This window comes from Tachyglossus aculeatus, chromosome 2, assembly GCF_015852505.1.
Source record: "Tachyglossus aculeatus isolate mTacAcu1 chromosome 2, mTacAcu1.pri, whole genome shotgun sequence".
Taxonomy (NCBI): domain Eukaryota; kingdom Metazoa; phylum Chordata; class Mammalia; order Monotremata; family Tachyglossidae; genus Tachyglossus; species Tachyglossus aculeatus.
The window spans coordinates 72,840,217-72,852,330 of NC_052067.1; positions in this window are offsets into that span (position 1 = coordinate 72,840,217).

The following is a 12,114-nucleotide window of genomic DNA, read 5'->3' on the forward strand; positions in this document are numbered from 1 at the left end:
TTCTGATGCATACAGCTTAATGCTCTCTCAGCCCAGATAGCAGTAATGATTTCGACGTTCATGTTCATTTATTCATTCAATAATATTTATTGAGTGCTTACTGTGTGCAGAGCACTATACTAAGTGCTGGGGAAGTACAAGTTGGAGACATATATCATGTGCATTTTAACCTTCATTTCATCTCTCTCCAAACTTCGGTGAACAGGGATACCCTGTTATTTGGCCACAGACTGACCCCATGCCTTAATCAATCATCTTGCAAGTGTGCTGTTGTCTTCCAGGGAACTGGGCAAGGGAGTGTTGAATGGCTTAGTGCAAACCACCACCACTAATGAACAATGATTCAAGTGCAAATCCTACTGGCCTTGGGATGCCTCATGACTAAGCCTACCTATATAGTAAATCAAATATACCATTGCAGTGGGCATTTCACCTTATATTCTCCCACTTTTCTATTCCCATTCTAGTCTGCCCCTTCTTCCTCATAATGAACTTCAGCCTGTAGGGAGACACAGCCAGCAGGAGGAAGAGAATACTTATAACCATAATAATAATGATGATTATATTGATAATAATAATAATTTTGGTGGTTGCTAATGTGTCAAGCAATGTGTCAAGCACACTACTAAGCACTGGTGTAGATAAATGATAATCAGGTCTTACTTAGGGCTCACAGTTTAAGTAGGAGGGGCAACAGGTATTGAATCCCCATTTTGCCCAGAAAAGTTAAGGAACTTGCCTAAGGTCTAACAGCAGATAAGTGGTAGAGAAGGATTAGAACCCAATCCATCTGGCTCTTAGGCCTGAGCACTTTCCACTAGGTCACATTGCTTCTCTGAAAAGGCAGGGAAGACAGCTGCCTTTGCTTACCCAAACTCGCTTAAATTCAGTTTGTTCCAGTGCTACCCACGTTCATAAACTCCAGTCCCTGGGACCCGGAAACTGGCTAGGTCCCATGGAGTGCTCATTCAATGGAGATAACTAGGAGTCCCTGTCCTAGCTCCATAAGGAAGTACTGACCAGACCTGGTGGACAAAAGCTAATGTTATATAACCTAATAATAATCCTCTCCTTAAGAGATGGGAAGTTATTCTTTCTTCTATGAACAATAACTGAGGCATTTGTTAAGTGCTCACTCTGTGCCAAGAACTGTACTAAGCACTGAGGCAGATACAAGCTAATCAGATCAGATACAGTCCTTGTCCAAAATGGGATTCACAGTCTATGGAGAGGAAGAACAGATACTTAATCCCTATTTCAAAGTTAAGGAAACTGAGCCACAGGTAAGTTAAGTGACTTTCATTCATTCATTCAATCATATTTATTGAGCACTTACTGTGTGCAGAGCACTGTACTAAGCGCTTGCTCAAGGTCCACACCAGGCAAGTGGTGGAGCTGGTGAACCTAAGTCACTGCACATACTTTCAACTTTATGTCACCCTCCTTTCTGGTAGGCAGGTCTGGATCTTGTCTAAAGGTTTTTTTGCCAATGCTTGACTTGACTCCCCAACACCCAGAAACCAGACACTCACTGGGCTAGGGAATCCTCACTAGATCTGCCCAATCTGTAAGCAAGTATGAGCTAAGTAATATTACGTATCAACAAGGTTGTTAGAACATAGTCCCAAAGTTCCCAGACATTCCTTCTATTTGTAAATTTGTTTACATTCCCTGTTAGACTGTAAATTCCTAGTACTTAGTGGAATAATCCGCACACAGACGAAGGTCCTCAATGAATACTATTGATTGGTTGCACTTCTTTCATTGCAAACCTAGAAGATGCAATACAGTTCCATGATTGTTGTTATTATTTTGGCATTTATTAAACACTTTCTTTGTGCAAGCTATAAGTGCTAGGATAGATAAGTTCATCAGGTAAGACAGAGTCCCTTTCTCACATGGGGCTTGCAGTCTAAATAGGTGATAGAACAGGTATTTAATCCCCATTTAACAGATGAAACTAAGGCACAGAAAAGTTTAGTCACTTGCCCAAGGTCACCAAGCAAGCATTTGGCAGAGCTGGGATTTGGATGCAGGCCCAAGCGCCTGTCAGTAGGCCATGGTGCTTCTCTAACCAAATGTGTATCCAGAAATCAGAGCCACTTAAGGCTAATAATAACTGTGGCATTTGTTAAGAGCTCACTATGTGACAAGCATCGTACAAAGCCCTGGGGTGGATACAAGCAAATCAGGTTGGACAAAGTCCCTGTCCCACTTGGATCTCACAGTCTCAATCCCCATTTTACAAATGAGATAACCGAAGCACAGAGAAGTGAAGTGACTTGCTCAAGGTCACACAGTAGGCAAGTGGTGGAGGCAGGATTAAAATTTATGACTTTCTGACTCCCACCACTGTGCCATGCTGTTTCAATAGTACTACTAATAATAGTAATATTAGTCGTGGTGGTAATAGTAGTAGTAGTAATAATAATAATAATAAAAGTAGTAGTAGTCCCCACTACTGGTTAGCTACAATCAGTCACTTGGTGTCAGCAAAACTCCCTGGGCATGAAGACCCTGTAACTTCCAAAGACTGTATGAACATCAGTCATACACACTGTCTCTTAACAGGGGGAGAATATTAACATATTCACTCACACATAGCAGTGCAACCAACAAAAGCAATTTAAGTAATCCAACACTGGCAGGAGAACAAGAAAAGTAAATCAATTTCCTAAAACAAAACAACCTCAAAAAACAGGGACACCAAATTGATAGCACATGGGAAAACAGACCAAGAGTGCAGATTCATGGCCAGTAAAGTCTAGAGAGAATGGTAATCAACGTGAAGAAAAGGAATACAAATGCAAGTAATCAGAGCCGAGCACTATGGATAAATAGCACTTCTGCCAGGAATCTATTACTTTCTCCATATCAGCAAGCCCACACCTAAAATAGAAGTGAATGCCAATCAAGAACAACATAGATAACAATATAAAGGGAACAATTCCACCTGCTCCTAAGTGTTAAAGACAGTCTGGAAGGAATAGATTTTTAGAGCATTTTTATGTGATAAAACCCAAGAAATAAATTACACTCCTGCCAAAACGTACAAGACAGACTATAAACAAGCCTTCCCCTCCAACATGAACTAAACCATACAATGGATAATAATGAATCGCCACTGATTCGATCTGAAGACAAACAAACAAAGGCAATAGAGTGTTAATTGCCAATTCTGTCCCCTCATGTATGACACTTTTAAAATAATTTCTTTTCTGGCAGTCACTCTAATCTGACCATGAATTTTTTTCCAAGATTCTATCTCTACTCCTCCTAATTACATACATATAATAACACAATCACTCAATTTCAGAGCCACAAATCATTAGCCTATTTAAGACCTGTTCTTTTCTTGTGTAAACTTTAATCATGTCAGTCCTAAAATACCTCATATTTACTTAATGGAATTTGCAGCAAATTATGTTTAATGACAAAGAGAGCTCTCTGTTTCAGTCAAATATTAGCTGTATATCTACTTGTTATTTTAAAAACAGTGACAGCAAAATCAATTCTTAGGGGGAAAAAATGAAAATGAGATTGTGAATTCCTCACCTTAACTATCAAGTTCCTTTTGAAACATTAATTAGTCCCCCAGCCCCCTTTTCTTATGCCCCACAGGAGGTGTTTAGGGAAGGGAAAATGAAACTGTGGCATAACAGAACAATAACAATGCATAATAAAAAGGACTATAAGTAGTGACAACTTCTCTGAAGACAGCCATTAGCTACATGCTGTTGTCACAGCTCCAGGTCTCTAACATTCAAGTATTTTCACTTGCTTGTAATAATTCCTGTGGTGGGCTGAATACATACTGCATGTGGTGTGACAGTTGATAGCTGGTGTTTTTACAATTATCTTTTCCTTATTTTTTTCCCTTTCAATTTTTCCTTTATTTTTTGGTTTTTTAGTATTCCTGGTTTAGGTGGGAAAATCAACCAGGCAATTCATCACCTACTGAGGCAGAAACCGGCAAACGTAAAAGCAGCTTTTAGGACACCTGGATGCTACATAAATGTACAACCTCTGGATGTACTTGAAAATAGTGAAGTTAACCATTTGGTAGACTGAAATTAAATGCTTTGGAGAAATAGAGGCATAGCACTGAGGACACTGAACACAGACACCTTTACCATACGTCCTCTTCAGAGGGTGTATAATGGTGCTGGTTAAAAGTCAAACAGCTGGAAATGGGAGTCCTCTGGTTGGAACCAGTTTCAGGGATGAATTAACTGCATGAACCCCTGAGGGAGACAATTTTAAGGCACCACAAACCTGGTGTGCTCCGTGCCCTCCTACAAAGATAAAAGGGATCCGGCTCAGTACGGACAGGGGAGAGAGGCAAGGTGTAGGCGCAAAGTCACTATACTAGCAAGCAGAAAGTTGTTCTGCTCAAACTCCAACCCATTTCCTGTAGCAACTGCCCAAATTCTGACCTACCTGGAACTGCCAATGTCTACCCACCAACACTTCCCTGGTACATGGATCCATAAGAGTCCCATCCTGATTTCTACTTCAAGGCAGATATACTACCTGGACCACTAACTGCCAGCCTAAGCAACTATCTGGGTCATGACAGAACTGTCAAAAACTTAAAAAACCCATCCAAAGTGATAGTTGACTTGTTTACATTGAATTCGATCTCAGTTACACACATTCTTATAATGAGATTTTATTGGAATGAGTTCCTGTGATACCTAGAAAAAAGAGCAGATTTTAAAGGAAAAGAGAGTTTGGCAATCAACTTTCTCATCCTTCTATCTTCTCTAGCTTCTTCTAAAACCGATTGAAGAAATAATTTGAAAAAAGTGCAATGATACATGGGAACATCTATGCCTTTTAGAACCCTTAAAAGTTGTAAATATTATTACCATTAGCTTTGATATGATTTCTGAGTTTGAGTTTCATGATTACATTGATATCAATGAGGCTGAAACAACAAAATATCCTGTTGCGGTGGAAACCAGTGTGGCTGCAGTATCATTGTTGAAGGACTAATCCTGATTAAGTTCTCTAAAGTCAATTCTTTCCTCTACTGCAGGCGAAAGGCAGATTATCAAAATTCTTTGAGGTTGGGGGTGGGATTCATTCCTTGTTGCCCCTCCTTGATGATGTTGACTTTACAAACACTCAGAATAACTTCTGAGCACAATCAATCAATGGTACTTATAGAATGAATGCTTACCGTGTGCAGAGCACTGTACTAGGCTTTTGGGCTACTATAATACAATAAAGTTGATAGCCACATTCCCTGCGCACAGTGAATTTAGTCTAGAGGATCCATCCTGACCAGGATTTGGAGTTCTGCTCCGGGGACTGCAGTCCATTTCCTGAGGTGATGAGAGTAGCTATTCTGAAGGCTAGTGGGAGGAGGAAAAGGAAGGGAAACAGGGGAGGGATCCAAGAAGAGGCAAAAGCTATGGTCCAAAAGAGAACTGTGTGGGAGTACCCACTCTGCCTGTTTCATGGGCCTGTTCTCCTGACTCTGCTTCTTAGGTGACTGGTAGGCAGGGATCTTGATTGACTGACTGGAAGACAGGGTACACCCAGGATACAGATATGTTTTCTACAGAGTGAGTGCATGGAAAGAACCATGAGGGGAAAGATCTTTGTTTCTGCTGCTTAACATTTCATCCCCTTCTGCATCCCAGAGATGAATATATTTTCCCATCCACCTTCTAAAACAGCTCTTGTGAGGATAAATGAATACTTAAAAATGTTTAAAAATCTGTCACAGGTGGTTCAAGAGATTGCTTAGTCATTTCAACATCGATTAAGCTATTTCCATATCAGTGTGGTTTGGCTGACTCTTCCTGCTTTTAGAAGAAGGATCACTGATCAGGTAGACCATATGTCCTTTTGACTTTGAAAGGCAGGGGCCCTGGCCAGGCTTTTATTTTATTCAAGGCCACCAGGGCTAGTACCTAGATTGAGCTTAAATTGCCCATCCCTGTCATCTGTAACACTATCCTATTGGCAAAGTCAGGAGAGTCCAGGACTGTATGGCACTTAGAACAGTGTTTTTCACATAGTAAGCACTTAATAAATATTATTATTATTATTATTAATCACAGTTACCACGTTGAGATTCCAAGTGCAAATCAGTAGCAGTAACTCATCCTGATCTGGTTTCCTACTGGTTTTAGTCTACCCCTCATTTGACCCTTATATCTCCATTACTTTTCAATATTGACTTCTGCCCCATACATTTTTGCTTGAGGCACGAAGGAGGGAATGTTTTTTCACCTTAAACTTCAATACAGTTTCCACTTGCTTGGTTACACCAGCCATTTCAGGATGTGTTTTCTCTATCTCCATGTTGCCTTCGGTACCTGTTTTCAATATCTGATTATTTCCCTTTATCATTTTCCTCGAGATACATTTGGTATTTGGACTTGTCTAAGATTTGTTTCATGCATGATTTTCATTAACATTCTTTTCTTGGGTAATTGGGCACAGGAAAATGGCCCCTGTCTCATTAGTGTCATTCTTTGGGAAGCCGCATCTGTTATTTAATTTCCATTAATTATTTTCACTGCTTCCCCATCATGTCTTCCCTCTTTCCTCACTGAGACAGGGGTCATCAGGACAGAGTTGGATGTTCATTATTATTTCTCTCCTGAATATATTTTACTCTCCTAAGTTCTTAGTACAGAGCTCTGCACACAGTAAGTGTTCCACAATTTCCACTGATTGATTGATAAATGCATAATTATATCAATGGTTTAGCTGTCAAATTTTGTTACATAATAATGTGACTCCCAGTGCAGGAAACACAAATAGTTTTACTTAAGTCTGAATTTTAAGAGAAGCCATTGTTCGTGTTTGGCCCAAACGTTCTTACACCAACATGCTTTTCTTGCAATGAAATCAATTCCACTTTCACTTAATTTTAACTGTTAAAATATTTGGGTGGAAAAAAAGCCTTAAATACAGTATTCAGGCCTTAACTCCAAATTTAGAAGCTAAATTGCATTCTTACAATTGGCGGAAGAGCTGCTTGGGATTCATAGGTGGGCAGTGTCATTTGACATTGGCCTCTAATTGTTAAAGATCTAGGTGGTATTCCAAATTGAAGGGAAGTTAATAAAATGTGGGTATCTAACTAACCGCAGAAGAGCTCCAAATCCAGACAATGTGGGTGGAAAAAATGTTTCATTGATACCTCATCAATCAAAGTGCCAGGTTGGGACCAGAAATCGAAGCCATGCATGCCTTTTGTTTGTCAACAACAAATCATGTCCAAATTGGAATGGTGACAGAAACAAAAATAGTTTGTGGTAGAATAATGGAGAGATAGAGGAGACTGGCAACAACAGCAGCAGAAGGGATAAATACTGAGAGAGTGGCCTATTTACTACACTTTGCTTTATGCCCTTGCACCTATGAGTGTCTATTTTTATCTTTGAGAAATTACAGTGTGGATTCTGTAGGACTTTCTGGTCAATAACAAATCCAAACCGAAATTTTAGGTGTTTTGTCAGGATGTTCTTTCAATGAGTTGACAGAGTGGACTTGATTCCCTTAAATGGGAAGGTCTCAAATCCCACGGGATTCTTGTTGTTTTTCCAATAAACTGAGAGCTGAATACAGACCCTGGAAAATGGTGTTGCATTGATCAATTACAGGGATACTTGAATCTTTTCAAAATGTGATCCTATCCCCTCTGGAATGCCCTAGAGAAATTTTGAACTGCTTAGTCCATTAGGCCACTATGAACGAGTCCACTCAATTTTACCTAGGTTTTTTTTCCTACACTCACTAGTAACAAAGTGATAATGTATCCAATGGCAAAAGGTATCAGCATGAGTGTTGCAGGTTATGTTTCCATTTTTTTTTTTTTACAATTCTTACTCTCCCTCAGACTATGTCTTTCCTAATTTATAAACCAAGAGTTACTTTCCCTTGATGATTACATATAACTTTTGGAATATTATCACCATTGTTACATTTTTCATAACATTATTTCATATACAATGTTTCATCGAAGGTCAGATCTCCTCCAAGAGGCCTTCCCAGATTAAGCTCTTTTACCCGGCTCCCTCTTCCTTCTGCGTCATCTACACACTTAGATCTGTGACCTTTGGGCACCTAATATTCGTCCCACCCTCAACCCCATATATCTTTAAGTTATTCATTTATATTAATGGCTGTCTCCCCCTCTAGACTATACATTTTATATGGCCAGGGAACGTGACTGCCAGGTTGTATTGTACTCTCCCAAGCACTTAGTATAGTGTTCTGCACGCAGTAATCACTCAATGAAAGCTATTGACTGGTTGATTGATATATAGTACATGCCATATTTTCTGAGGCTTAAATACCTGCTGTGAGATCAAGGAATTGGTCTGAGCCCTTTGGAGGGCAGCAATCTGAAAAAAGCTAGTCCTCCTCAGGCAAAGACTTTGTAAAGATTAGAATAAATGGAGGCAGGCTTTAGAGAGAGAGTCTTGATGGGAGGCATATGGATGTTCCTGAGAATACTTCTGCTGCCCACTATCATTCCTCAACTCCACTAACCTCCTGCTCCCCAAACCTTACCCAACACCAACATGGATACACACTCAATCTCACCTCTAGTCACTGTACAAGTTCTACCCTCACCAACTCTATAATCCCTGTACCCAACCACAACCTTCTCACCTGTCTTCTCTCCCACACACCCCCTCTCCATATATATGTCCTGTTCCCCCAAAGAGATGGCTGATCTCTTGACCCCACCCAATTTTCTCAAGTCATCATTCCCCATTTAGTCTCCATACCCAAACCACCTTCTCTTTATGACCACATTGACACTCTCAACACCACCCTCTTTATTGAACTCAACTCACTCCATTAGTAATAATAATAATAATAATAATAATGGTATTTGTTAAGTGCTATGTGTCAGTCACTGTACTAAGTACTGTGGTGGATACAAGCAAATTGGGTTGCTTGTATGTGGGGCTCACAATCTCAATCTCCATTTTCCAGGTGAGGTAACTGAGGCCCAGAGAATTGAAGTGATTTGCCCAAGGTCACACAGCAGACAAGTGGTGGAACTGGGATTAGAACCCACGACCTTCTTACTCCCAGGCCCGTGCTTTATCCACTAAGCATGCTGTTTCTCAACCGTTCACCTTTCATCAATCTTGTACCATTAACCGTCAGCCCTGAATCACCTCACAGTCTGTTTCCTTGGCTCCTGTGCTGTAGAGAGCTGCTGGCAGAATCCAGATAATAGACCGTCCTTGTCCACTTCAAGTTCATCCTTGCCTGCTTTAGCTCTGCTCTCTCTTCTGCCCGGCAACATTATTTCTCCATCTTTATTGACTCCTATGACCACTGTCCTCACCAACTGTTTCAGACATTTAACTCCATCATGAAACCTCCTGTCCCACTGCCTTCTCCAACTCTTGACCTAATGATCTGGCCAAGTCTTTAACTGAGAAAATTGAAACCATGAAACCTAAAATCTTCCCTGCTCCTCTCCAATCCCTCCCTTCTCTCCCTCCTCCTGTCCTTTATTCAACTCTCACATGTTGCTTCCCATTAGCAATCAATCAGTCTTATTTTTTGAGCACTTACTATGTGGAGAACACTATACTAAGTGCTTGGGAAAGTAAAATACAGCAGAGTTAGTAGACAAGTTCCCTGCCCACGAGGAGCTCAAATAATTAAATAAATAATTCCAGAGAATCTGGGAAAATGCAATTTAACTAATAATATGTGTTTATGTATGTGTGCCCTTTGGAAGGAGCATAGGGCCTGGGAGTCAGAAGATCTGGGTTCTAATCCCTGCTCCATCATTTGCCTGCAGTGTGACCTTGAGCAAATCACTTAGCTTTTCTGTGTCTCAGTTTCCTCATCTGTAAAATGGGAATTAAATCTTACTCCCTCCAATTTAGACTGTGAGCTCCATGTGGGACAGAGTGCATCCAATCTGATTATTTTATATCTACCCCAGCACTTAGTTCAGTGCCTGGCATAGTTAAGCACGTAACAAATACTATAAAAAACTACTATAAAAAGTTATTAAACTTGTAATGATAGAAGTACTGTCAATGGAGTTAATAAATAATAACAATAAATAATAAATACATAACAGAAATAATAAAGTTATTCAAGTTTTTGAAATAGAAAATAAAAACTCATGCAGGTAACCAGATGCCTTGAATTACAAATAGAAAACTTTCATATGAGGGAAGAAAGAATATAATTGGCCAATAACCTTTTAATAAAATTTTTATCTTTTGGGAAAGACAGCATAAGTTCAACCTTCTGTATAGAGGAAAAGTTATTGGATGAAAACATCTTGATAATGCAGTATCCTGTATCTGTACCAGTGTGTAGCACAGTGCTTGGAATTTTATAAGCATAGAAATATAATAAATACATTTTTAGTAGGAAAAATTTATACTTAGAAGAGTCCCCACACAAACCAGTAATTAAACTCAAATCTAGTCCATTACTAAGAATGTTCTCATGACCCACCTCTCTACACATCACAGAGGATGGCAGTAGCATATGTTTCTGACTGTAGGGTAGGGAAGAGCTACTCTCTTCCCCTACTCTGTGCTTTGGCAAGCATTATGGCTGCACAGTGGATATTACAATACTCTCCAAAGGTTCCTGCCTATACCCAGAGACTACGCCATCCCATATTCACACAAATGGAGCAATATCTGGGGAGTATGTTATTCCCATGCATTAGTGTCAGGGAAAATGCCCTCCCCTCTCTATGTGGGTAACCCTTTGACAATTTATGCCAGTCTGCTTCCAGCTCTTCAGGCATAAAAATAGACTGCCCAACAGTGGTGCATGTTTCTGACACCTTTGATAAAGTTAAACAAACTACATTAGCATGTGCAACAGAGCTAATATTTCATATTACTGATGGTTATTGTGAAAACTCAGGTGAGAATATAAATTGTTAGGTTTGCAAATCGGGAAAAAATGTAGTATTACAAACACATGGAAGCTGAAGAATAGTATATTCTTTTTAGCTGGCTGCAAAAATGAAGAACTCCAGACTCAAATGCCAAACGTGCATTTTGCGGATCGGGATGAACTTGCAGCAGAGCCTTGAGGGGCCAGCATACTGAGGTGATGCTTTGTGGGTCAAAGGAGAAAAAGAGGGGGAAGATAGAGGTAAAAAAAGAGTGGAAACCAGGGGACAGAGAAGGATCAAGAGAGAGGGAAAGAGAGAGAAAGAAGAAGGAAAAAGAGTTGAAAGAGGTAGAGAAAAAGAGGAAAGGAGGTGTAGAAAGGAGGGGTGAGGGAAGGAGAGAGGAGGAAAGGGAAAGGAAGAGGAAGGTAAGAGTGTTTGAGCTCCTGGCTCTTACTTCTATTGTACCAAGTGTCTTGTACAGTGGTCTGCATACCATAAGCTAAATGCATAAACTCTTGCTCTTCCTTCTCCAGAACTACTTCCTTGGTTTACACAGGATAGTGGGGTAAACTGCTATTCTGCACCCCCAGTCACCAGGCTGCAATATCAAACTGCCCTCAGCCAGCCCAGAGGCAGCATGAGCTTTGCGGAGCAGTCCAGTCTCCGTGCCCATTCTCAGCCTGGCACCAGTGCTCCCCCCATCTGCCGCTATCCTCAGCCAAGCAGCAGCAGCTCCAGGGCAGCCCAGGATGGGAAACAAAGCCAGACCTGTTTTGCTCTTATTCAGCCTTCACAGTGGCTCCAGGTGGCTTTGTGCCATTGTCTGGGGGTTTCTGGCATAAAAGTCCCCCCAAAAAGCCCCCAAAGTCACTTTAGGAGTACTAGAGTCCTGGTAAGCCTCCTCTGGGACCTTCACATCCATTATCTTCACATATCCCATCCAATAAAGTTGTCTGGTATTGAGCATGACCTTAATTCTGATTTGCTGACTGTGTTTCAAGGATTTTCTGGAGGTTGATTCCATTCTTCTCTGTGTTGGCATGTATGACTGTTGATGAAAATACTTGAGAAACTAGATGTGCTATCTGTGACAAATTCAGGTTGCATGGTCATTTGGAAGCTTGGGTCCTATATAGCTTTGTGGACCTTTAGTCGACCTGGAAGTTTTAATCCCATAGTCAATCAATCAATGAGAATTATTAAGCACTTACTGTGTGCAGAGCACTGTATTAAGCACTTGGGAG